General features: G+C 37.0%; 1 protein-coding gene across 5 annotated transcripts in view; it reads left to right on the top strand.

Annotated features, from left to right (window-relative positions):
• Window positions 1–22,478, top strand: part of ACAD11 (acyl-CoA dehydrogenase family member 11) — a 106,248-nt gene that overhangs the window by 57,845 nt on the left and 25,925 nt on the right. The gene's annotated exons all lie outside the window — the stretch shown is intronic.

The following is a 22,478-nucleotide window of genomic DNA, read 5'->3' as shown; positions in this document are numbered from 1 at the left end:
CCCGCCTTTGTCTTGCATCCAAGAGGGCTTTCCTGAAATTTAACCTTGTGAGCACTTGATCTTTTATTTTTTGTATCACCATGCTGTGAAGTCCTATCCAAGTTCCAAGGTGTCTTAGGGTACAAATTTGAAGGAATTCTATCTTGTTTCAAAAACTACGGACCTTTCAAAGTTTCCACTTAGAAGAAAGGAACAAGAAAGTGCTTGCAGCTGAGGAACCAAAGGCCAAACCAAAAAAATACACTCGAGAGAGCATCAAGGCAGCTAATGAGCACTTGTAGGTAGGATCTAGAGAAATACTCTCAAAAGTTATTTTGTCTAAGAAAGAAAAGAAAAAGGACTTTGACTCAGAAAGTTCTCTCTTTAAAAAGAAATTATCTTAAATTATCACGGACTAAATTCTGAATGATAATTAGGCATTTGTAGAACAATATTTTTTGTGCCATATCATTTAATATTTTACTTAAGCTATTAGACTACTCTTGGTTTTTCTATATTTTTTCCCTGTCGTTGACCCCAGAGTATGCCTTTCCCCATGACTTTAAACTCTCTTGCCTTCTTATAACCTTTCTTTCTTTTTTTTTCAAAGACCAGCATATAAACCTTCAAAATCCTTCAGTCTGGGGACATTGTTTTTTCCTTGCTTCCAAACGAACGAAAATTAGAGAAGGGATTCATGCAGATTCAGCCCTTCTTATTTGAACTGAACTCTCCATGTATTTATATAACAATTCCCTTTATTTCTTTTCTCATGCAAAGCTAGGCTCAGTCTCCACCTGCAGAGCTTATTTCAGACCCAAGCCAATTTTTCTCCCAGCAGTTGATCAAAGTTTCTTGTAGATTCACTGAAAGGAGTCTCTAAGTCACTGGACCTTCTCTTCCTTTTCCTTCATCTTCCCACAATTTAAGTCTGAGAATACTGCCAGCTTCTCCTCCTTGTTATTCACCATTCTTTGAGGAAGGGTCCTTTGCATGTAGCTAAGCCAACTCACAAAAAAAAAAAAAAAAAAAAAAAAAAAAAAGGTGCGTGGATTTATGGTGTTTTTCATTTTCCAAGGTGTAGATACTCCCACCAAAGCCAACTTAAAATATCAATGTGAAGTCACTGAAAGCAAAGTTGCTAAGAGATGAGCAATAAATAATCTCTTGGCGGGCTCTTCCACACTATTCCAAGTGTGGAATAGTGCTGTCTATCCTGCACCCACTTAGACTAGCAGCACACCCAGGGCGCTCTTCCTGGGCTGCTGACTTGGCCGGGGAAGGGATGCATCTCTTACCATGGCTGATCATTGGTCTCTGATGCCTTCTGACAGATGCTGCACTTAATGTTATCCCTAGATAAGTTATTAAGCACTATCTGGTCTTTCCCCTTCTCTTACCCTCTTACCTCTTGGTTGTTGTTGTTGTTTTTTGTACAAAAATATTTCTTTAAAATGAGAAATGCATCACAACAAGCTATAAAACTTAAGAGACCAACAAACACCAAAACTTCAACAAAACATTTCGATAAACTGCCTGACATATCTCAACAGTACTGTTTTTCCGGCATTTTTAGCTGTACATCCTTTTCTTCCAACTCTACTGAGGTATAGTGACAATTAAAAATTGTTTATGTTTAAGATGTAAAACTTGATAATTTGATATATGTTTATACATTGTGAAATATTCACCCCAATCAAGGCAATTAACATCCATCACCTCACATAGTTATGTATGTGTGATGAGAAGCTTAAGATCAACTCTCCTAGCAAATTTCAAGCTGTTAACTGTAGTCATGTGGTTGTACATTAGCTCTCTAGAACTTATTTATCTTGCATAGCTAAAACCTTCTGCCCCTTGAACAACATCTTCCCATAAGCTCCTAGTTGCATACTTTCAATCACTTCTTCAGTTTTGTTATTTTGTAATATGTTTTCCATGAGAAGCAAAGAAATGTACTTCACATGCAGGTGAACTTGCTGTTTATGATACTCCTACAATTTTTGTCCTCATGAACATACTATTTGATGTAATATCCTCCAAAAATGTATGGTGCATTTATTTTTATTTTTTTTAAATTTCAGTATAATTAACATATAGTGTTATATTTCAGGCATACAAAATAGTGATTCATCAATTCCATACATCACCTGGTGCTTACGGCAGCAAGTGCACTCCTTAATCCCCATCACCTATTTCACTCATCGCCTTCTAACCTCCCCTGTAGTAACCATCAATTTGTTCTCTAAAATTAAGATTTTTTTCTTGATTTACCTCTCCCTCTCTTTTTTTCTCTTTGCTCATTCGTTTCTTAAATGCCACATATGAGTGAAGTCTTATTTCACTCATTTGTCTTTCTCTGACTTATTTCACTTACTATTATATTGTCTAGCTCCTTTCATGTCATTGCACATGGCAAGATTTCATTCTTTTTTATGGCTGAATAATATTCCCGTGTGTGTGTGTGTGTGTGTGCATCTGTGTGTGTGTGTGTATATTTATCCATTCATCAGCTGATGGACACTTGGGCTCCTTCCATATCTTGGCTATTATAACTAATGCTGCTCTAAACAGATGGGTACATGTATCCCATTAGTGATTTTGTATTCTTTGATTGTTTTCTTCATCATGCAGAAGCTTTTTAGTTTGATGTAGTCCCAGTAGTTTATTTTTGCTTTTTTCCCCCTTGCCTCAAGAGACAGATTTAGAAAGAAGTTGCTACAGTTAATGTCAAATAAGTTACAGCCTGTGTTCTCTTCTAGGATTTTTATGATTTCAGGTCTCACATTTAGGTCTTTAATAATTCATTTTGAGTTTATTTTTGTGTATGATATAAGAAAGTGATCTAGTTTCATTATTTTGCATATAGCTATCAAGTTTTCCTAGCACCATTTGTTGAAGAGATGGTCTTTTACCATTGGATATTCTTTCCTGCTTTGTTGAAGACTAATTGACCATATATTATGGGTTTATTGCTGGGTTTTCTGTTCCATTGGTCTGTGTGTCTACTTTTGTGCCAGTACCATGCTGTTTTGATGACTACAGCTTTGTAATGTAACTTGAGGTCTGGAATTGTGATGCCTCCAGCTCTGCTTTCCTTTTTTGAGGTTACTCTGGCTATTCGGGGTCTTTTGTGGCTCCATATACGTCTCAGGGTTGTTTGTTCTAGTTCTGTGAAAAATGCTCTTGGTATTTTGATACAGGTTGCATAAAACCTATAGATTGCTTTTAGTAGTATAGACATTTAACAACATTTGTTCTGCCAGTCCATGAGCATAGAATGTTTTTCCATTTCTTTGTGTCACCCTCAGTTTCTTTCATCAATGTCTTAGAGTTTTTGGAGCATAAGCCTTTCACCTTTTTGTTTAGGTTTATTCCCAGGTATCTTATTATTTTTTATTCAATTGTAAATGAGATTGTTTTCTTTCTGCTGCTTCATTATTAGTGTATACAAATGCCACAGATTTTAGCACAGTGGTTTTGTATCCTGAAACTTTACTGAATTCATTTATCACTTCTAGTAGTTTTTTGGTGGGGGCTTTAGGGTTTTCTATATATAATGTCATATTATCTGCAAATAGTTAGAGTTTTACTTCTTCCTGACCAATTTGAATGCCTTTTATTTCTTCTTGTTGTCTGATTGCTATGGCTAGGACCTCTAGTACTATGTTGAATAAAAGTGGTGAGAGTGGATATCCTAAGAACAAGCTTGGCCGTGGGGGAAAAGCTGTCAGTTTTTCACCATTGTGTATGATGTTCACTGTGGGTTTTTCCATATATGGCCTTTAATATGTTGAGGTGTGTTACCTCTAAACCTACTTTGAGGGTTTTTATCACAAATGGATGTACTTTGTCAAATGCTTTTTCTGCATCTATTGAAATGATCATATGTTTTTTATCCTTCCTCTTATTGATGTGTTATATCACAGCAATTGTTTTATGAATATTGAGCCACCCTTGCATCCGGAAATCCCACTTGCTTACGGTGAGTGATTTTTTTAATGTGTTGTTTGATTTGGTTTACTAATATTTTTTTGAAGTTTTTTACATCTATATTCATAGAGATATTGGCCCATAGTTCTCTTTTTTTTTTTTTTGTGGTGACTTTGTTGGGTTTTGGTATCAGGGTGATATTGGCCTTATAAAATGATTTTGAAAGTTTTCCTTCTTCTATTTTTTTTAAGATTTTATTTATCTATTCATGAGAGACATAGAGAGAGAGAGGCAGAGACCCAGGCAGAGGCAGAAGCAGTCTCCTAATAGGGAGCCTGATGTGGGACTCGATCCTCGGACTCCAGGATCATACCCTGAGCCGAAGGCAGATGCTCAACCGCTGAGCCACCCAGGCATCCCAAATAAGTAAATAAAATCTTATATAGAAAGAGAGGGAGGGAAGGAGGGAGGGAGGGAGGGAAGGAAGGAGAAGGAGAAAGAGAAGGAGAAGGAGGAAGGAAGGACCAGCTCCTGGTTTCATTGATCTATTATTTTTTAGTTTATATATCATATATTTCTGCTCTAATCTAAAGATTAGATTATTATTTCCTTCCTTTTGCTCGTTTTGGATTTTGTTTGTTCTTTTTCTGACTCCTTTAGGTGTTAAGATTAGGTTATTTGAGATTTTTCTTGCTCTTGAGGTAGACCTGTATTGCTATTATCTCCTAGAACTGTTTTTGCTACCATCCCAAATGTTTTGGACTCTTGTGTTTTCATTTTTGCTTGTTTCTGTGTACTTTATTTCTTCTTTGATTTCTTGGTTGCCACATTCATTGTGTAGTAGCATGTTATTTAACTTCCATGCAGATTTTTTTTTTTGTGGTTGGCTTCTAGTTGTTTTTGTTTTTTTTTTTTTAACATTTTATTTATGTATTCATGAGAGGCACACAGAGAAAGACAGAGATATAGACAGAGGGAGAAGCAGGCTTCCTGTGGGAGCCTGATGTGGGACTCGATCTCAGAACCCTGGGATCACGACCTCAGCTGAAGGCAGATGCTCAACCACTGACCCACCGATGTGCTCCAGCTTCTAGTTTCATACCACTGTGATAAGAAAAGATGAATGGTATGACTTCCATCTTTTTGAGTTTGTCGAAGCTTGTTTTGTGCACTAATATGTGATTTATCCTAGAGAATATTCCATGTGCACTTGGAAAGAATGTATATTCAGTTGCTTTAGTTCCAAATGTTCTGAATATATCTGCTAAGTCCTTCTGGTCCAGTGTGGCATTCAAAGCCAGTGTTTCCTTGTTGCTTTTCTATTTGGATGATCTATCCATTGATGTAAGTGAGGTGTTAAAGTCACCTGCTGTTATTATATTACTGTTGATTGGTTCGTTTGTTATTTATGTATCTGGGTGCTCCCATGTTGAGTACATATATATTTATTAATGTTATATCCTCTTGTTGGGGTGTCTCCTTTATTATTATATAATGTCCTTCTTTGTCTCTTTTTACACATTTTGTTCTAAAGCCTGTTTTGTCCAATAGAAATATTGCTACTCTGGCTTTCTTTTGGCATCCATTTTCATGAAAGATGTTTCTCTAGCCCTTCACTTTTTTTTTTAAGATTTTATTTATTTATTCATGAGAGACAGAGAGGGGGCTGCATGCAGAGACACAGGCAGAGGGAGAAGCAGCCTCCATGTAGGGAGCCTGACGGACTCGATTCCGGGTCCCCAGGATCAGGCCCTGGACTGAAGGCAGCGCTAAACCACTGAGCCACCCAGTCTGCCCTATTCCTTCACTTTCAATCTGCTAAGTATCTTTAGATCTGAAATGAGTCTCTTCTAGCCAGCATGTGGATGTGTCTTGTTTTTTATCCATTCTGTCACCCTATGTCTTTTGACTGGACTATTTACTCCATTTACACTCAAAGTAATTATATATATGTAATTAACAAGTTTTGTTACTTGTTTTGTGGTTGTTTTTGCAGTTTTATTCTGATCCTTTCTTCTCTTTCTCTGTTTCTTGGTTTGCTGGTTTTATTTAGTGATACATTTGGATTCCTCACTCTTTATTTTTTCATATCTATTACTGTTTTCTGACTTATGGTTACCATTTGGTTTATATGTAACACTTTATTCACATAGCAGTCTATATTAAGCTGATGGTCACTTAATTTTGAATCATTCTTTACTTCTCTTCCTTCTATGCTTCAGATATTTGTCATCTTATTTTATATGCTTTTATTTTGTGCTTCTTGACTGATTTTTACAGATACACACACATATACACACATGTATGTATTTGGGGGGATTTCTTTATTCGCTTTTGTGCTTCCTATTTTTTTAACTCTTCTTTATGATTTTGGTTTTCCACTCAGTCTCCCTTAATATTTCTTGTAGAGCTGGTTTAATGGTCATGAATTCTTCTAACTTTGGGAAACTCTTTAACTTTCCTTGTATTCTAAATGATAGCTTTGCTAGATAGAGTATTCTTTTTTTTTTTTTAAGATTTTATTTATTTATTTGAGAGAGAGACAGAGACAGAGCATAAACAGGGGGAGGAGCAGAGGGAGAAGCGGACTCCCTGCTGAACAGGAGCCCAATGCAGGGCTCAGTCCCAGGACCTTGAGATCATGACCTGAGCCAAAGACAGACACTTAACTGCCTGAGCCATCTAGCCACCCCTGGATAGAATATTTTTGACTACAGATTTTCCCCTTTCACACATCATGCCACTTTCTTCTGTCCTGCAAAGTTTCTACTAAAAAAAATCAACTAATAGCCTTAGAGGTTTCCTTTGTATAAAACTATCTTTATTTTTCTTGCAACCTTTAAAATTCTTTATCACTCTTTTTTTTTTTTTTTTTTTTTGCCATTTTAATTATTGTGTGTCTTGGTGTGGACCTCCTTGGGTTGAATTTGTTGGGGGCATCTCCGTGCCTCCTGAATCTGGATCTGTGTTTCCCTTCTCAAATTTTTCCTCTTATTTCTTCAAATACATTTTCTGCCTCCCTTTCTCTCTTCTGGGATCCCTATAATATGAACATTATTATGCTTGATGGAGTCACTGAGTTCTTTAATTCTGTTCTCTATGCAGTATTTGTTGGTCTGTCACTTTTCAGCTTGGTTGCTTTCCATTACTTTCCATTACTTTGTCCTTTGATACATTCCTCTGCTTTCTGTAGCCTACTATTTATTTCGTATATTGTATTTTTAATTTCATCATTGAGTTTTTTTGTCTCTAATAAGTTTTTCTCGAGTTTTTTTCATCTCTGATATGTTAGTTTTTCTCTCTTTCTCAATGGTTTTGCTAATGTCCTTTATCTTTTTCTGGAGTCCAGTAAGTGTCTTTATTATTATTACTTTAAATTCTTTATCAGGCCCTTATTTCTGCTTCACTTAGATCTCCTGCTGTGATTTTATGTTATTCGTTCATTTGGGACATATTTTTTATCTCCTCATTTTTGTCTATTTCTTTGTGTCTGCTTCTGTTTGTTAGGAAGTCAGCTATGTCTTCTGCTAATGAAAGTCATGGTTTTATGAAAAAAAAGGTCCTGTAGTGCCCTACAGCACAGGATCCCCCTGTTCACCAGAACCTGGCACTTCACAAGAGTCTTCTGTGTGTGTTGTTTGCATCCTGCTGTTGTGTCTGAGTTGCTTCTCCTTTCAGTCCAGACATCTGCACTGAATCTCTGCCTGTTGTGGGCTGTGCTTGATCTCTGTGATGTTAGTGAGACCCACGAAGCCTGGTTCTGAGGGGGCATGGCTACAGAAGAGCTTGGGGACAGGATGGTGGTGTTAGCAATATTTGTTCTGAGCTACTAGTCCTAGGCTGGGCCCTCTGAAATGCAGAGGCATTAACAAAATTTGTGCTGAACCCAGGAGGCTTGGACTAGGCAAGTCTTCTGGGAGAACAGTGCTAGTGCATTGCTAGCAGGTTAGGCAGCAAGTGACTACACAACACCATCTCCCACAAGTGACTCTGTGTTTAGGAGGGGGAGTAGGGAGAAGGGAAATGGTACCCATGAACTCCTTTGTTCCCAGAGAAGTCCCCGGACATACTCCAAAGTCAGTGTAAACAGATCTCCCTCCCATTGTACAAACTGTCACTTCTATGTTGCCTCTCTGCAGCCTATTCTCTCTTTAGGGATGGGTGCCCAGCTATCACTCCCCTCTCCATTTGCCCAATGCTGAGTCAGCTGACTTATAAAGTTCAACTCTAAGTCCCACGAGTTATACAGATGCATGGAATTCAGCCCCTCCAGTCTTCAAGGCCAGATAATATGGGGATTTGTTTTCCCTGTATGGGCCCCGTGATGCTTTCCCCTCTCTGCACCTGCAATTCCTTCCATCCTGCAGGCAACTCCCCCAACCACCTTTTCGATTCTTTCTAACCTCTTCAACGTGGCTTCTTTTCTACAGTTAGTTGTGGAGTTTGTTCTGCTAGTCTTCAGATAGTTCTCCAGTTTATTTACTCAGATGTGATTGGTATCTATTGTAAACTTGGGACAGTGATCCCCCTACTCTGCCATCTTCCCAAGCCTACTCTCTTACTTCTTTTTCTTGATCCTACATACACTAGAGCAGTATGAAGTGAACAAGTAGCCCTCCCCTAAATTCCGAGGCCTACAAAATCCTGCATGGTCTGCTTCCATCCCTCATTGCCTCTCTCACCTTATTTCTGACTAGTTTACATTTTGCTTATTTGGTCTGCCACACCAACTTCCTTGCTGTCTTGGAATGTACCAAGCACATTCCTTCTTAGGGCTTTTGTACTGGCTCTTCTGTCTGTCTGGAATGGACTTCCTCTTAATATTTGCAAGTCTCACTCCCTCATCTCTCAAGGTTTTGTCCAGTCACCTCCACGCCTCACTGAGGCAATCCCTGATGACGCTATTTAAAATACCCCTCACTTGCCTGTATTCCAGTTCACCTTACCCATAGTACTTATCCTCTGTTAATGTACTGTATCATTTGTCTTATGTTTGCTGTTGTCTCTCCCTGTATTAGAATATAAGCTTCATTAGTCCGGGGACTTTTATTTGCTTTCTTCACTGATACACCCCAAGTGCCTAGAATAGTGTCTGGCATATAGTCAATATTTTGAATAAATAACCATACTTCCCCTTCTGATTATCCATTTTACTTTCCTTGATGCTATACTTCTTTAATGACTTCTCTATAACTGCAGCCTCCATAATTAACAATTCTATAATGTCTTCATCTATATTACATGTAGATACAATACTGACTTGTGGCCTTTGTTTAGTGCTATTACTCCCATCTAGAATACTCTTCCCACTCCACTTTAACTCCCTAACTCTTATTTGGGATTCAGATTCAGGTCTGACCTTAATGTTACTTAATGCAGGAAGCCTTCCTTAACCCTTTTAGATTAAGTCAGATGTATGTACGCTTTACTCCTATAGTACTATCTCACTATGCTGTTAGTACTTAGTAAAACTTTCTGTCTTCCATAGCAATCATGTATCCTGCTATATCTTCAACATTTAGCTGTGTGTCTTATTTATGGTACCAGTTTACTGAATAATCATTAAATACATGAATGAATGAATGAATGAATGAATGAATGAACAATTCAGCCCGTCAATCAGAGTTTATTTATTTATTTATTTTCCATCAATCAGAGTTTAACTTATCCTCCAGACTCACAAGTTAGGCAATGGAGCTGGAATTTTAAATCTAGATCTTCTGTCTTATGCTATTTCCACTTTATCATACGATCTCTTCTTACACATCTTTGTTATTCCATGGTGTCATCTATTATAGAATCTTGATATTTTTTAAAGGGTATGTAAGGGATGCCTGGGTGGCTCAATGGTTGAGTGTCTTCAGCTCAGGGCGTGATCTGTCTTCAGCTCAGGGTGTGATCCTGGGGTCCCATGATCGAGTCCTGCATCAAGCTCCCCATAAGGAGCCTGCTTCTCCCTCTGCCTATGTCTCTGCCTCTCTCTCTCTCTCTCTCCGTGTCTCTCAGGAATAAATAAAATCTTTGTTTTTTAAATTTTTTTATTATTGGAATATTTTATTTATTCATTCATGAGAGACACAGAGAGAGAGAGGCAGCGACACAGACAGAGGGAGAAGCAGCTTCCATGCAGGGAGCCCAACGCAGGACTTGATCCTGGGTCTCCAGGACCCAGGAGGCATCATTTGCCTTAAGCAACGTATCAAAGTGCTTACTTGTTCCTTTAGTGTCTCCCCCCACCCCCATTTTTGGTACTTGTCTCCTATTTCTCATATCCCTAAGAAGAGAGTCTTTATGATTCCAAATGGCTGCTCACCATAAATTGTCTCTCATCCTTACCTGCCTTACCATAGCAATGTCCCTCATTCCTGAAGAATCTCTCTCTCCATACTCATTTCTCTTGTAGTGCCATTTTGCTCAGTGATAGATGTTTGGAAAGCAATCTGACTAAACTATATACTATTATCACTGAAAATATCATTGATATTGAGATATGTATTGAACATTTGGATAATCTCATTATTTCTCTTTAGTGTCCATATTATATATTCATATTGTATATGGGTTTTTTACTTAGCATTTTTATGTTACTCCAAATTCACTACAAATGTTTTTGTAGCTAAGTAATATTTTGTTGTGTGGGTCATAATTTGTCTTCCCACTCAGCTACTATAGGACCTGCAGTGTATTTCTAGTGTTTTGGTATTACAAATAATGTTACAGAAAGCATCTTTGTAGATAATGTGGGAAACTGAAATTAATTTGGGAAGTGTTGAAGGATGTGATTAATCATGTGTAATTGTCTATTACACAAAAGATAATGTTCTTACTATTCACAGTATAGAATAATTGTAGAGTTCTTTTAGATAAGTGCATAGAAAGGTTCCTTGTTTGTTTGTTTGTTTGGAAAGGTTCCATTATATGGACACAGCAGAGTATATTATTTAAATAATCTATTGGTGGCTATTGCTTTATGTCCAGTGCTTTGTAAGTATAAACAGTACTACTGCAGTTTTCATTCTGGAACAGTACATCTGTAGGATAAAGCCCAGAAGTTGGATTGATGGATCAAAGAATAATTGGATCTGTATACCCATCAATAATGGAAGTGTCTGTTTCCATGGAACTTTGCCAATAGAATGTGTTATTTGTCTACCACTTTGCTTTCTAAATGACTTGTAACAGATTTGGTTCTCTTCCCATCCTCTTGTGGGCCATATATGAAATATTTTCCCCCAATAAGTTTTTTTTGGGGGGGGGTTCTAATTTTGCTTTTTTTTAATGTGCAGTAGTTTTACATAGACAAATCAACTGATCTCTTTCTTTTAATTTAAGAAATTTAATTTATCATAAGGTTTAAAATTTTTTTCCCATCCAGACAGATTTCATAAGTAAACCTTTGTTTTTTTATTATTATTTTTTAAGATTCCATTTATTTATTCATGAGAGACACATACCCAGAGAGAGAGGTAGAGACACAGGCAGAGGGAGAAGCGGGCTCCATGCAGGTAGTCAGATGCAGGACTCAGTCCTGAATCCTAGGATCATGCCCTGAGCCAAAGGCAGATGCCCAACCACTGAGCCACCCAGACGTCCCTGTACAAACCTTTCTAGAGGTGGAGTAAGTGAATTTCAAAGGGTGTTTCCTCCATTAAAAATAACAGATATTCAAGAGAACACGTTAGATTGGGGCTTTTTCTTAATTGTAGGATTGTATGATAAACATTTTTTTACTAAGTAGAAATTTCATTGTAAAATGGTACTTACCTCATAATTGTTTTTCATTCCAATTTGAATTGAAGGTAAGTGTAGTAGTAAAGCTAAGACCAACTGAAGTTTATTTCATCTCAAATTCAATGTTCGTAGAAGAAATAGCCTTAGACTTTGTAGATGGCTAACTGTGCTTCATGTTATATACTGTTTACATCACTTTCTTTGTTGTACCACACCCGTACCCAATGGTCATGTTTTTTTCTCCACTGGCCATTTTTCTTTGTGTTAGCGAATGGTTTTGTTTGATAACCATACGGCTTGTAAGAGCCTAAAAAGTTAAAACTCACCAGCAAATATCAAGGAGATGTCATTTTCAGCCTGACTTAATCCTGGCACTTGAACAGCTTGAAATACCACAGAGTCTGAATCAAAAACAAAATTATTTTATCTGTGTCATCTGTTTTCATTCATGAAGATCTGTGCCACAACAGATATATTTAAATGTTTTCTGGCCTATTCAGATTTCCTCTAATATATTTCATTTACAACATTTGGTATCCTGTTCATTAAGATATAAAAAAAAGAGGGGTGCCTGGATGGCTCAGTTGGTTAAGTGTCCAACTCTTGATCTCAGCTCAGGTCTTGACCTCAGAGTTCTGAGTTCATGCCCAGCATGAAGCCTACTTAAAAAGAAAACAATAAAAAAGAACAAAAGCTCTATTTAGAAGAAGCATGTGTTTCAGCTGCTGCACCTGCCAAATTCTTCTTGTAGCTAGGTTGAGATGATATATTTGTGAGGGGTTTTTCCCATTTACTGAAACATCGGGGCTAAGTCAGAGTATCTTAAAATTTACAACCTATGTACTCACCCTTATTTCCTCTGCTTAATGACCCCAAAACGAGAGCCAGTTTATAAGTTTATTTTTTAGGGATGCTTGTGTGTCAGATGGTTAAGCAGCTACTTTGGGCTCAGTTCATGATCTCTGGGTCCTGGGATTGGGCCCAGCATCGGTCTCCTGGCTCAGTGGAGAGTCTGCTTCTCCCTCTGCCTCTCTCCCCTGCTCGTTTTCTCACTCTCAAATTAAATAAATAAAATATTTTTAAAAAATGTTTTATACTTTAAACTCTGAATTGTTTTACATATTAGATTGAGTGAGGCAGAATGAAAGAATTTCTTGCCTTGTTTCTTGAGTTTCTTCAAAATTTACCTGATATCTGAAATCTATTAAGCACTTACTTAAAACTGGAAACAGTTTTTCCTGATAGAGCAAGGCAAGACATGTTATTGGGAAATACTAGAGAAAAATATATTCTGGGTATTAAAAAAAGAGGGCTTTCAGCTAGGTTTAGGAAATTATAGAAAAGATTTTGCTTTTGAAGAATTCAGTTTCTGGCCATCTAATTTTAAAATCGACAAGACCTTTAAAAATTTATCAAAAATGTCCTTGATTACCAGGATAGAAAATAAAGAAATAAAAGACCTCTAATGAAAATGAACCCACATTGTTCCATTGTGTCCTAATCTGATTTTTGAAGTATACCCACCATGGAAACAATGTAAGTTTTATGAAGCAAGTAGCCTGACCCTTTCAGCCTGTGGGCCTCAAAATTTTCTACAACTAAAACTTTAAAAACTCTTAACTAGAAAAATACTCACTTGAAAAATTGAAAGGGAGCTTTTCTGGGGAAAAAAAGTTTTTCTCTAATTTTTAACTAAGAAAGCACAATTGCATATTATTACACAGCCAGGACCAATCAAGAGTTTAAAAAAAATTTTTTTTTCTTAATTCCTCAGCCCAGCATTTTCAGGTAAGAAATTAAAATTAAGATCCATAATTCAATGTAGATAATCTGTTATCTGAATAATCCTAATGTTCTTCAGGTTGATCCTCAGATTAGTGGAATGCATTTTTTCATCTATTAGCACCTGTAAAAATCAGGACACACTCTTAAAAAACAGTGATACACAATTTGGAAATTCAAACATGATTCAATAAGTGAGGATAGTCAAGTAGACTCACCTTGATGGTATAATATCTGAGACTTTTTTTAACTTAATTTTGAAATATATAAATAGTGGGATCTTTTCTCATTAAAATTTAGCAGGTGTAGCTGCTGAAACATCCTTCTAGAGAGTCCTGTCAGAACTGATTGAAAAGTAGATTCTGTTAAATTTGAAAGAACCCAAATTGTTTTAAAACAATTATATTTTAATTATAAATACATTTTTTGTTTACATGTATAAATCACATTACAGAACAAGGGGATTAGAATTTTAAACTCTCGGTTTTATTGGTTTTAAAGTTTCAGAGCTAAGATTTCTAATTCTCCTTATATTTTGAGGTGATCATTGCATTTCTAAAACGTTAGCCTACACTAATAATAGGTATGTGAATATATAAGAAACTGTCATACTGGTTATGCAAAAACCTGATTTTGGCAAAGTGTAAAGGCCAGAACTCTAAGGAAGCTTCATTTCTTGTGTGGTGGAGTTAGCGCCTAAGATTGAGCTCATAGATAAAAACTAAAAAGTTATCAGAAAACCAACTACCTGAGGATGCTAGCGAGTGACTCAAAGTAGGCTGATTTTGTAGCAAGTCAAAATTTGGAAGGTGAGACAGGCAGAAAGGAAGTTTTTCATTTTTAGGCTTTGGCTTGAGGACACTGTGTGGTTTGAGTAAGCTGAAACTTCTCTAGAAAACTCGGATCTTTGTGTCCAGAGGAACCAGAAGACAGTGCTTGGGGCAGCCATCACTACTGAAAAATGAGGTTATAGGGTGGGTATTCCAGGAGAGGAGAAAGCCAGAAAAGGAGAGCTCTCAGGTTTCACCTGAAAACTTTGCCAGAGTCTCTAGCTGACTCCTGAATAAAACCATGCAGTCAACTCAAACCACCTTGCAGCTAAATGAAAAGAACTAAACTAAAATTTGATCTCTCACCTCACCTAAACTGAGACAGACTCTGCAGTTTGACTCTGCCTAAGTTAAGAGCCTAATAAGAAAATCATCAACATGCTTTGAAGGGATGTAACAGAATCCAGAGTCTTCAAAACAAAGTGTCCAGAATACAATTTAAAATTACCAAATGAAGAGCCAGGAAAACATGACCCATTTCTAGGGGAAAGCCCACTCCCAAATGACTCCAAATGACTCAGATGTTGAAATTATCAGACAAGGACTTAAGGCAGCCATTATAAATTTACTCAATAAGGTTAAGAAAAAATAAAAAGAAAATACAGAAAGAGAACTATGAAGAGGAATCAATTGAAAACATCAGAAATGAAAGGGAAAATATCTGAAAAAAATTCACTGAATGGGGTTAAATGATATAATGGTGATGACAGAGGAAAAATTTAATGAACTTGATAGACCATAGGAATCAACTAGTTTGAAGAATATATGGAAAGAAATTAACAGAGTCTTAAGAAGCTGTGGGACAATATCAAAAGCCATAAAATATGTGTAGTTGGATTTCCAGAAGAGAGGAGAGATTGCCGTTTAAAAGAACATAGAGATAATGAAATATTACTCAGTGTTAAAAAGAAATGAGCTATCAAGCCATAAAAAGACATGGAGGAACCTTAAATGCACATTATTAAGTGAAAAGGTTATGGTTTCAATTATTTGACACTCTTGAAAGGCAGAACTATGGAGACAAAAGATCAGTGGTTGCCAAGGATTGGGAGTGGTGAGGGATGAATAAGTAGAGCATAGAGGACTTTGGATGGACTGAAAATACTTTATGATATCCTGATGATGGCTCCATGTCATTATACATTTGTCCAAACCCAAAGAATATACAACATCAAGAGTGAATTATAATAGAAACCATGAACTTGGGGTAATTATGATGTGTCAGCACAGGTTTGTCAGTTGTAACAAATATAGCATCCTGATGGGGGAGGTTGATAACAAGGAGTTACATGTGGGGGTGGTATATGGAAAATCTCTGTTCCTTCCCCTCAATTTTCTGTGAACCTAAAACTGTTTTTTTTTTTTTTTAAGATTTTATCCATTTATTCATGAGAGACAGAGAGAGAGAGAGAGAGAGAGAGGCAGAGGGAGAAGCAGGCTCCCTGCAGAGAGCCTGACGTAGGACTCAATCCCAGGTCTCCAGAATCATGCCCTGGGCTGAAGGCGGTACTAAACCGCTCAGCTACCCGGGCTGCCCCTAAAACTGTTTTCTAAAATAAAGTCTCTCATCTCTCTGTGCCCGTGTGTGTGTGTGTATAAATTCCAGAAACTAAAATGCCATTATTATTGGTTGATATAAAATAAGTATGTTTAATTTGAATCAAGGACCTTTGTTGTTTGCAGACTTTTCAAAGTATTGCGAAGTGTTCATTTGAACATTACATTTCTCTTGTATCTCTGAAAATGCTTATGTTTTTCCTTTAGTGAAAAACAGATTCATTCCTTTTCAGTATCACAACTTTATATTTTATTTGAAATAATTGGATTTAGTAATATGATTGTATTTCAAAAACCCTGAGAGTGAAGAAAATAGTTTTGCTCTTTATCTTTTGCTCTTTATTTCATACAAAATACAGACAATAAATCATATATTTGGGGAAAAATAAGAGACAGTCTTGCCTAATATGTTTATTACCTGATTAGTGTGGCATCTAGTGGCCAATTTAAGGTTTCTTTAAAAATTTTTCCTGTTCCAATTAGCTAAAAAGCTTCTCCCTTCCTTTCTAGCTGTAGACAAAATTACCTATAGGCATAGCTTTGGAGATGTAGCTTTGATTACAGACTACTGCAATAAAATACTGCAGTAATGCAAGTCAAATGAATCTTTTGGTTTCCCAGTGAATATGAGTTATGTTTACACTATACAGCAGTCGATTGAGTGTGTAATAGCAGTATGTCTAAAAAAAAAAGTATACAATTCAAAAATACTTTATTGCAAAGAAATGCGAACCATTATCTGAGCCTTGAACAAATTGTACTCTTTTTGCTGGAAGGGTCTTACCTCAATGTTGATGGCTGCTGACTGATCAGGGTGGTGGTTGCTCGTGGTTGGAGTGACTGGGGCGTTTTCTCATAATGAGACAACAATGAAGGTTGCTATCTTAGTTGACTCTTCCTTTCATGAACAATTTCTCTATAGCATGTGATGCTGTTTGATAGCATTTTTCCTATAGTAGAACTTCTTTCAAAATTGGAGTCAGTGCTCTCAAACCCTGCTGTTGCTTTACCAACTAAGTTTATGTGATATTCTCAATCCTCTGTTGTCATTTGAACAATGTTCACAGCATTTTCATTTCACTACTTTCTTTGCTCACCCATAAGAAGCAAGTCCTCATCTGTTAGTTTTATCATAAGATCACAGCCAGTCAGTTCCATCTTAAGGCTTCACTTCTAGTTCTGTGATTTCTACCACATCAGCAGTTATTTCCCCTATTGAAGTCTTGAGCCCCTCCAAGTCATCCATGAGTGCTAGAATCAACTTCTTCCAAATTCCTGTTAATGTCAATATTTTGACCTCTTTCCATGAATCCCAAATGTTCTTAATGGCATCTAGAATGGTTAATCTTCTTCTGAAGGTTTTCAGTTTACTTTGCCCAGATCCATCAGAGGAATCAAAAGCTATGGCAGCTAGAACTTTACAAAATGTATTTCTTAAATGGTAAGACTTGATCCATGGGCTGCAGAATGGATGTTGTGTTAGCAGGCATGAAAGCAACATCTCTTTCACAGCTCTTGGATGACCAGGTGCATCATCAATGAGCAGTAATATTTTAAAAGAAATCTATTTTCTGAGCAGGAAGTGTGAACAGTGAGCTTAAAATATTCAGTAAACCATTTGCAAACAGATGTGCTGTCATCCAGGCATCACTGCTCCATTTATAGAGCACAGGCACATTAACTTTAGCATAATTCTTAAGGGCCTTAGGATTTTCCAAATGGTAAATGAGCATTGGCTTCATAGTCACCAGCTTCATCAGTCCCTAACAAGAGAGTCTCCCTGTCTTTGAAGCATGGAAGCCAGACATTGATTTCTCTCTAGTTATGAAAGTCCTAGATGGCATCTTCTTCCAATAGAAGAGGGTTGTTTTCATCTACAATGAGAATCTGTTGTTTAGTTCAGCCACCTTCATTAGCTATCTTAGCTATCCAGATCTTCTGGATCACTTGCTATAATTTCTGTATCAGCCCTTGCTCCTTTACCTTGTACTTTGATGTTATGGAGACAGCTTCAGCCTCTTCCCTAAAACCTCATGAACCAATCTCTGTTGCTTCAAGCTTCTTTCTTTTTCTTTTCCTTTTCCTTTTCCTTTTCCTTTTCCTTTTCCTTTTCCTTTTCCTTTTCCTTTTCCTCTTTCTTTCTTTCTTTCTTTCTTTCTTTCTTTCTTTCTTTCTTTCTTTCTTTCTTTCTTAAGATTTTATTTGACAGAGAAGGAAAGGGGGAGTGCAAGCAGGGGGAGTGGCAGGCAGGGGGAGAGGGAGAGGTAGGCTCCCTGCTGAACAGAGAGCTCGAAATAGAGCTTGACCCCAAGACCCTGGGATCATGACCTGAGCTGAAGGCAGCTGCCTTACCAACTGAGCCACCCAGGTGCTCTGGCATCAAACTTTTCTTCTGCAGCTTCCTAACCTCTCTCAGCCTGCATAGAATTGAAGAGAATTAGGGCTTAGCTCTGTATTTTACTTTGGCTTGAGGAGGGAATGTTGTGGCTGGTTTGATCTTCTATCCAGACCACTCAAACCTTCTCCATGTCGGCCATAAGCTATTTTGCTACCTTATCATTTGTGTGTTCACTGTAGTAGCACTTTTAATTTCCTTTAAGAACTTCTCCTTTGCATTAACAGTTTGGCTAACTGGTACAAGAAGCCTAGCATTCAGCCTATCAGCTTTTGACATGCCTTCCTCACTAAATGTAATCATTTCCAGAAGCATTTGATGTAAAGTGAGAGACCTATGACTCTTCTTTCTCTTAAACACTTAGAGACCATTGTAGAGTTATTAATTGGCCTAAATTCAATATAGTTGTATCTCTAGGAATAGGGGAGTCTGAGGAGAGGGAGAGTGATGGGGAACATCCAGCTGATGGAGAAGTCAGAATGTACATAACATTTATGGATTGAGTTTGCAGTTTTGTATGGGTGCAGTTCTTGGTGCCTGAAAATAATTACAACAGTAACATCAAAGATCACAGACTAACATAACAAATAGAATAATAATCAGCAAGTTTGAAATACTGCAAGAATTACCAAAATGTGACACAGAGACAGGTGGTGAACAAATGTTGTTGGAAAAATGGTGCTGATAGACTTGCTTTATGCATGGTTGCCACTAACCTTCAATCTCTAGAAAGCAAAACAAAACAAAAACAAACAAAACAACAGAGTATCTGCAAAGTGCAATAAAGCCAAGCAGAAGGGGAATGCCAGAGTATGTATGTATGATTGTATGTTTTGATCTTTTCTTTTGCATGGAGAAAGCACTGTCATGAGTCAAGCTCTAAATCTGTTTAAGATCTACCAGCCTAGAGATGAACAGTCACTCATTTTAGTTACACTGCCTTCCACCTCCTTCCCTCCCTTCCCCAGATGAAATCTATTGTTAGTGTTTTTATCAATTTGAGCATTTTATAACGCAGAGCATGTATATAGGATTTCTGTATATAGAAGTGGGGAAATGCCCCACCTTATATTTGGCAGTGGCTCCTCCACGGCTGGCAGATTTAATAATGTTCAGATTAAAAGAAGATAAGGAAACAGGAAAAAACATACTACTGTTTACTCAGCAGGTCTCTTAGTCTCCTTTAAAAAAAAAATTATTCATGAGAGACACAGAGAGAGGCAGAGACTTAGGCAGAGGGAGAAGCAAGCTCCCTGCAGGGAGCCTAATGTGAGACTCAATCCCAGGACTCCAAGATCACGACCTGAGTCAAAGGCAGATGCCACCCAAGTATCCCTCTTAATCTCCTTCTAACGGAGACCTACAGATTTGTTACAGGATGGTAGGGTAGTTCTTAAAAATGTTTTTAAAAGTAGTACTAGTGGGACATGAGTGGCTCAGTCAGTTTGGTTTCGGTTCAGATCATAGTCTCAGGGTCATGAGATCAAACCTCGCACTGAGCCCCACACTGAGTGTGGAGCCTTCTTGAGATTCTCTTCCTCTCCCTTCCCCTTTGCCCCTCCCCCCACTTACATGCAGTCTCTCACAAATTCTTTTTTAAAAAAGTAGTAGTAGTAGAAGTGGCAATTAGAAGTGTCAAAAAATCAGAAAATATTTAAGAGCATACTGTTTCCCATCCCTCCACACGCCAAAGTCATACCTTAGAAGAAACTCTTCTAACATTTTCTATTTTTAGTTCTCTGGTTTCTGCTCTAATCTTAGGTAAAATGCTTTTTTCTCTCTCCTAATTTATTCATTTATTCCTCCACTGACCTCCCCCTATTTGAATAATGATTTCACTCATTTGTACCATAACTCTGCATTTTCCTAATTAGATATTTATTGTTTTAAATTTTTGATTGATGACTTTTTAAACTTTGAAATGATCTCTAAATCTGTCCTCTACAATCTCATTTGACAGAATCTCTTCAAGATTAATTTTATTTATAATGTAAGAATATGAATACTCATATCACTTTCTCTACCTTTTATCTCCTCCTTCCGTATTGTACCTTACATCAGCAATAGCTTCTACTTTTACATTGTCAAGATTACTAACATTTACATTCTGTTTTGCAAAATCATGATTGACCACAAGTTGACTCTAAACATTAAAAACCAATACAAAGTACTTGTCTTATAGGACTGTGTAGATATTGTTCAGTGGTGGCCTAAGTAGTATATTATATTTCATGTCCTCTAATAGCTGCTGTATAATACCACCTTGGCCATTCTAAGAAGACTGTTTCTAGCATCAAAGTCAATTAGAATAGCTTTTCTTATGCTCTATGTATTACTTAAATTCATACCATATTCTAGTTGGCTTTATATTTGGATCATGGTTCGCTTGTATATTTAAAAATTATTTTCCTATAATTTCTAATTTTCATTTTTCTTTCACTGCATTATTTATTTGTATCATATCTCCTCCCCCTTACATATACACCTATATATCTTTAAGTTATACCTGTAATTCTATTGAATTTTCCTTTTTCTGGAGACCTTTCTTTTAGAGTCTTTATTCTTCCTATTGCAATCTCAACTGATTATCTTTTAGGCATATCAGTACAATTATCCTGGGATTTCCATATATTGCTTTCCTGGAATTGACTATCTTTTGGATCCTATGACTTTTTTTTTTTTCATTTACTTATTTTGCTTGAGCACATTCTTAACTTTTGGAGGAAAGATGCATAAGTAAATAAATTTATCTGAGATCTTGTGTGTCTGAATAGGTAGGTATTTATTTTACCTTTACAGAGATTGATGCTATGATTGGTATATAATGATAGATTGAGGGATCCCTGGGTGGCGCAGCGGTTTAGCGCCTGCCTTTGGCCCAGGGCGCGATCCTGGAGACATGGGATCGAATCCCACATTGGGCTCCCAGTGCATGGAGCCTGCTTCTCCCTCAGCCTGTGTCTCTGCCTCTCTCTCTCTCTCTCTTTCTGTGTGTGACTATCATAAATAAATAAATAATTAAAAAAAAAAAGAACCAACCCTGCTGACACCTGTATTTTAAAAAAGAAAAAAAAAAGAATGCTAGATTGAATTCTTTATCTAGCATCCCTGATGATGCAAGTCTAATCCTCATTCCTTTAGAGGTGGCTTGTTTTTTTCTTTTTTCCTTTAGGATTTTCTCTTTATTGCTTATGTTTTGAAATGTCACAAACATGTAGCTAGAGATAGATTCTTCCTGCCAGTCAATGGCCCTTTTACTTTTTTTTTAAGATTTTATTTATTTATTTATTTATTTATTTATTTATTTATTTATTTATTTAAGAGAGAGAGAGAGAGAACAAGCCAGGGGAAGGGGCAAAGGAGAGGGAGAAATAGACTCCTCACTGAGCAGGGAGCCCAATGCGGGACTTGATCCCAGGACCCCAGCATCATGACCTGAGCCAATGGCAGACACTTAACCAACTTAGCCACCCAGGCACCCCTCAATGGTCCTTTTAATCTAAAGACTTTTTTTTTTTTTTCAGTTTTAGAGGACTTTCAAGTTTTTTTAAATAAATCCTTCCCTTTATTTTTCTTTTTTTTGACTATTTTCTTTATTAAACCTATTTTACTGTGATCTTAGACTTCATATTTTTGCTCTAAGTGTCTCTTATCTTTGCTCCCCTATTTTCAATCTCTTTCTTTCTTTCTTTCTTTCTTTCTTTCTTTCTTTCTTTTTTTTGTTGTTGTTAAGATTTTATTTATTTATTCATGAGAGACACACAGAGAGAGGGAGGCAGAGACACAGGCAGAGGGAGAAGTAGGCTCCATGCAGGGAGCCTGACATGGGACTCGATCCTGGGTCTCCAGGATCAGGCCCTGGGCTAACAGCAGCGCTAAACCACCCGGGCTGCCCTTGACCTCTTTTTCTTCTGTTTATCAAAAATTTTCTTGATTTGATTTTTAGTGCTTCTATTGAACTTTATGCTTTAGCAATCATATGTTAATCTCTAAGAGTTTTTATTTTCTTGTCCTCTGGTTGTTCCTGTTTCGTAACATCCTTTTCTGGTTTTCTGGTTGCAATATATATGAATCTCTCCAATTACATCAACCAGAGTTTTTGTTGTTTGCTTTAGCTCATTTTGTTTTGTTTTGCTTTGCTTAGGTTCTGTTTCTTGTTTTTTGTTCCTCTATGGTCAGTCTTATAGTTTATTTATTTTGGTCAGTCATTCTCTTTAATGCTGCAGTCTCTCTTCACATACTACAGATCCTTGGTTTTCTGCTCATACTTT

Source organism: Vulpes vulpes, chromosome 11, assembly GCF_048418805.1.
Source record: "Vulpes vulpes isolate BD-2025 chromosome 11, VulVul3, whole genome shotgun sequence".
In the NCBI taxonomy this organism is placed as follows: domain Eukaryota; kingdom Metazoa; phylum Chordata; class Mammalia; order Carnivora; family Canidae; genus Vulpes; species Vulpes vulpes.
Note: the sequence above shows the minus strand (reverse complement) of the source record. Positions and strands in the feature narration are given on the sequence as shown.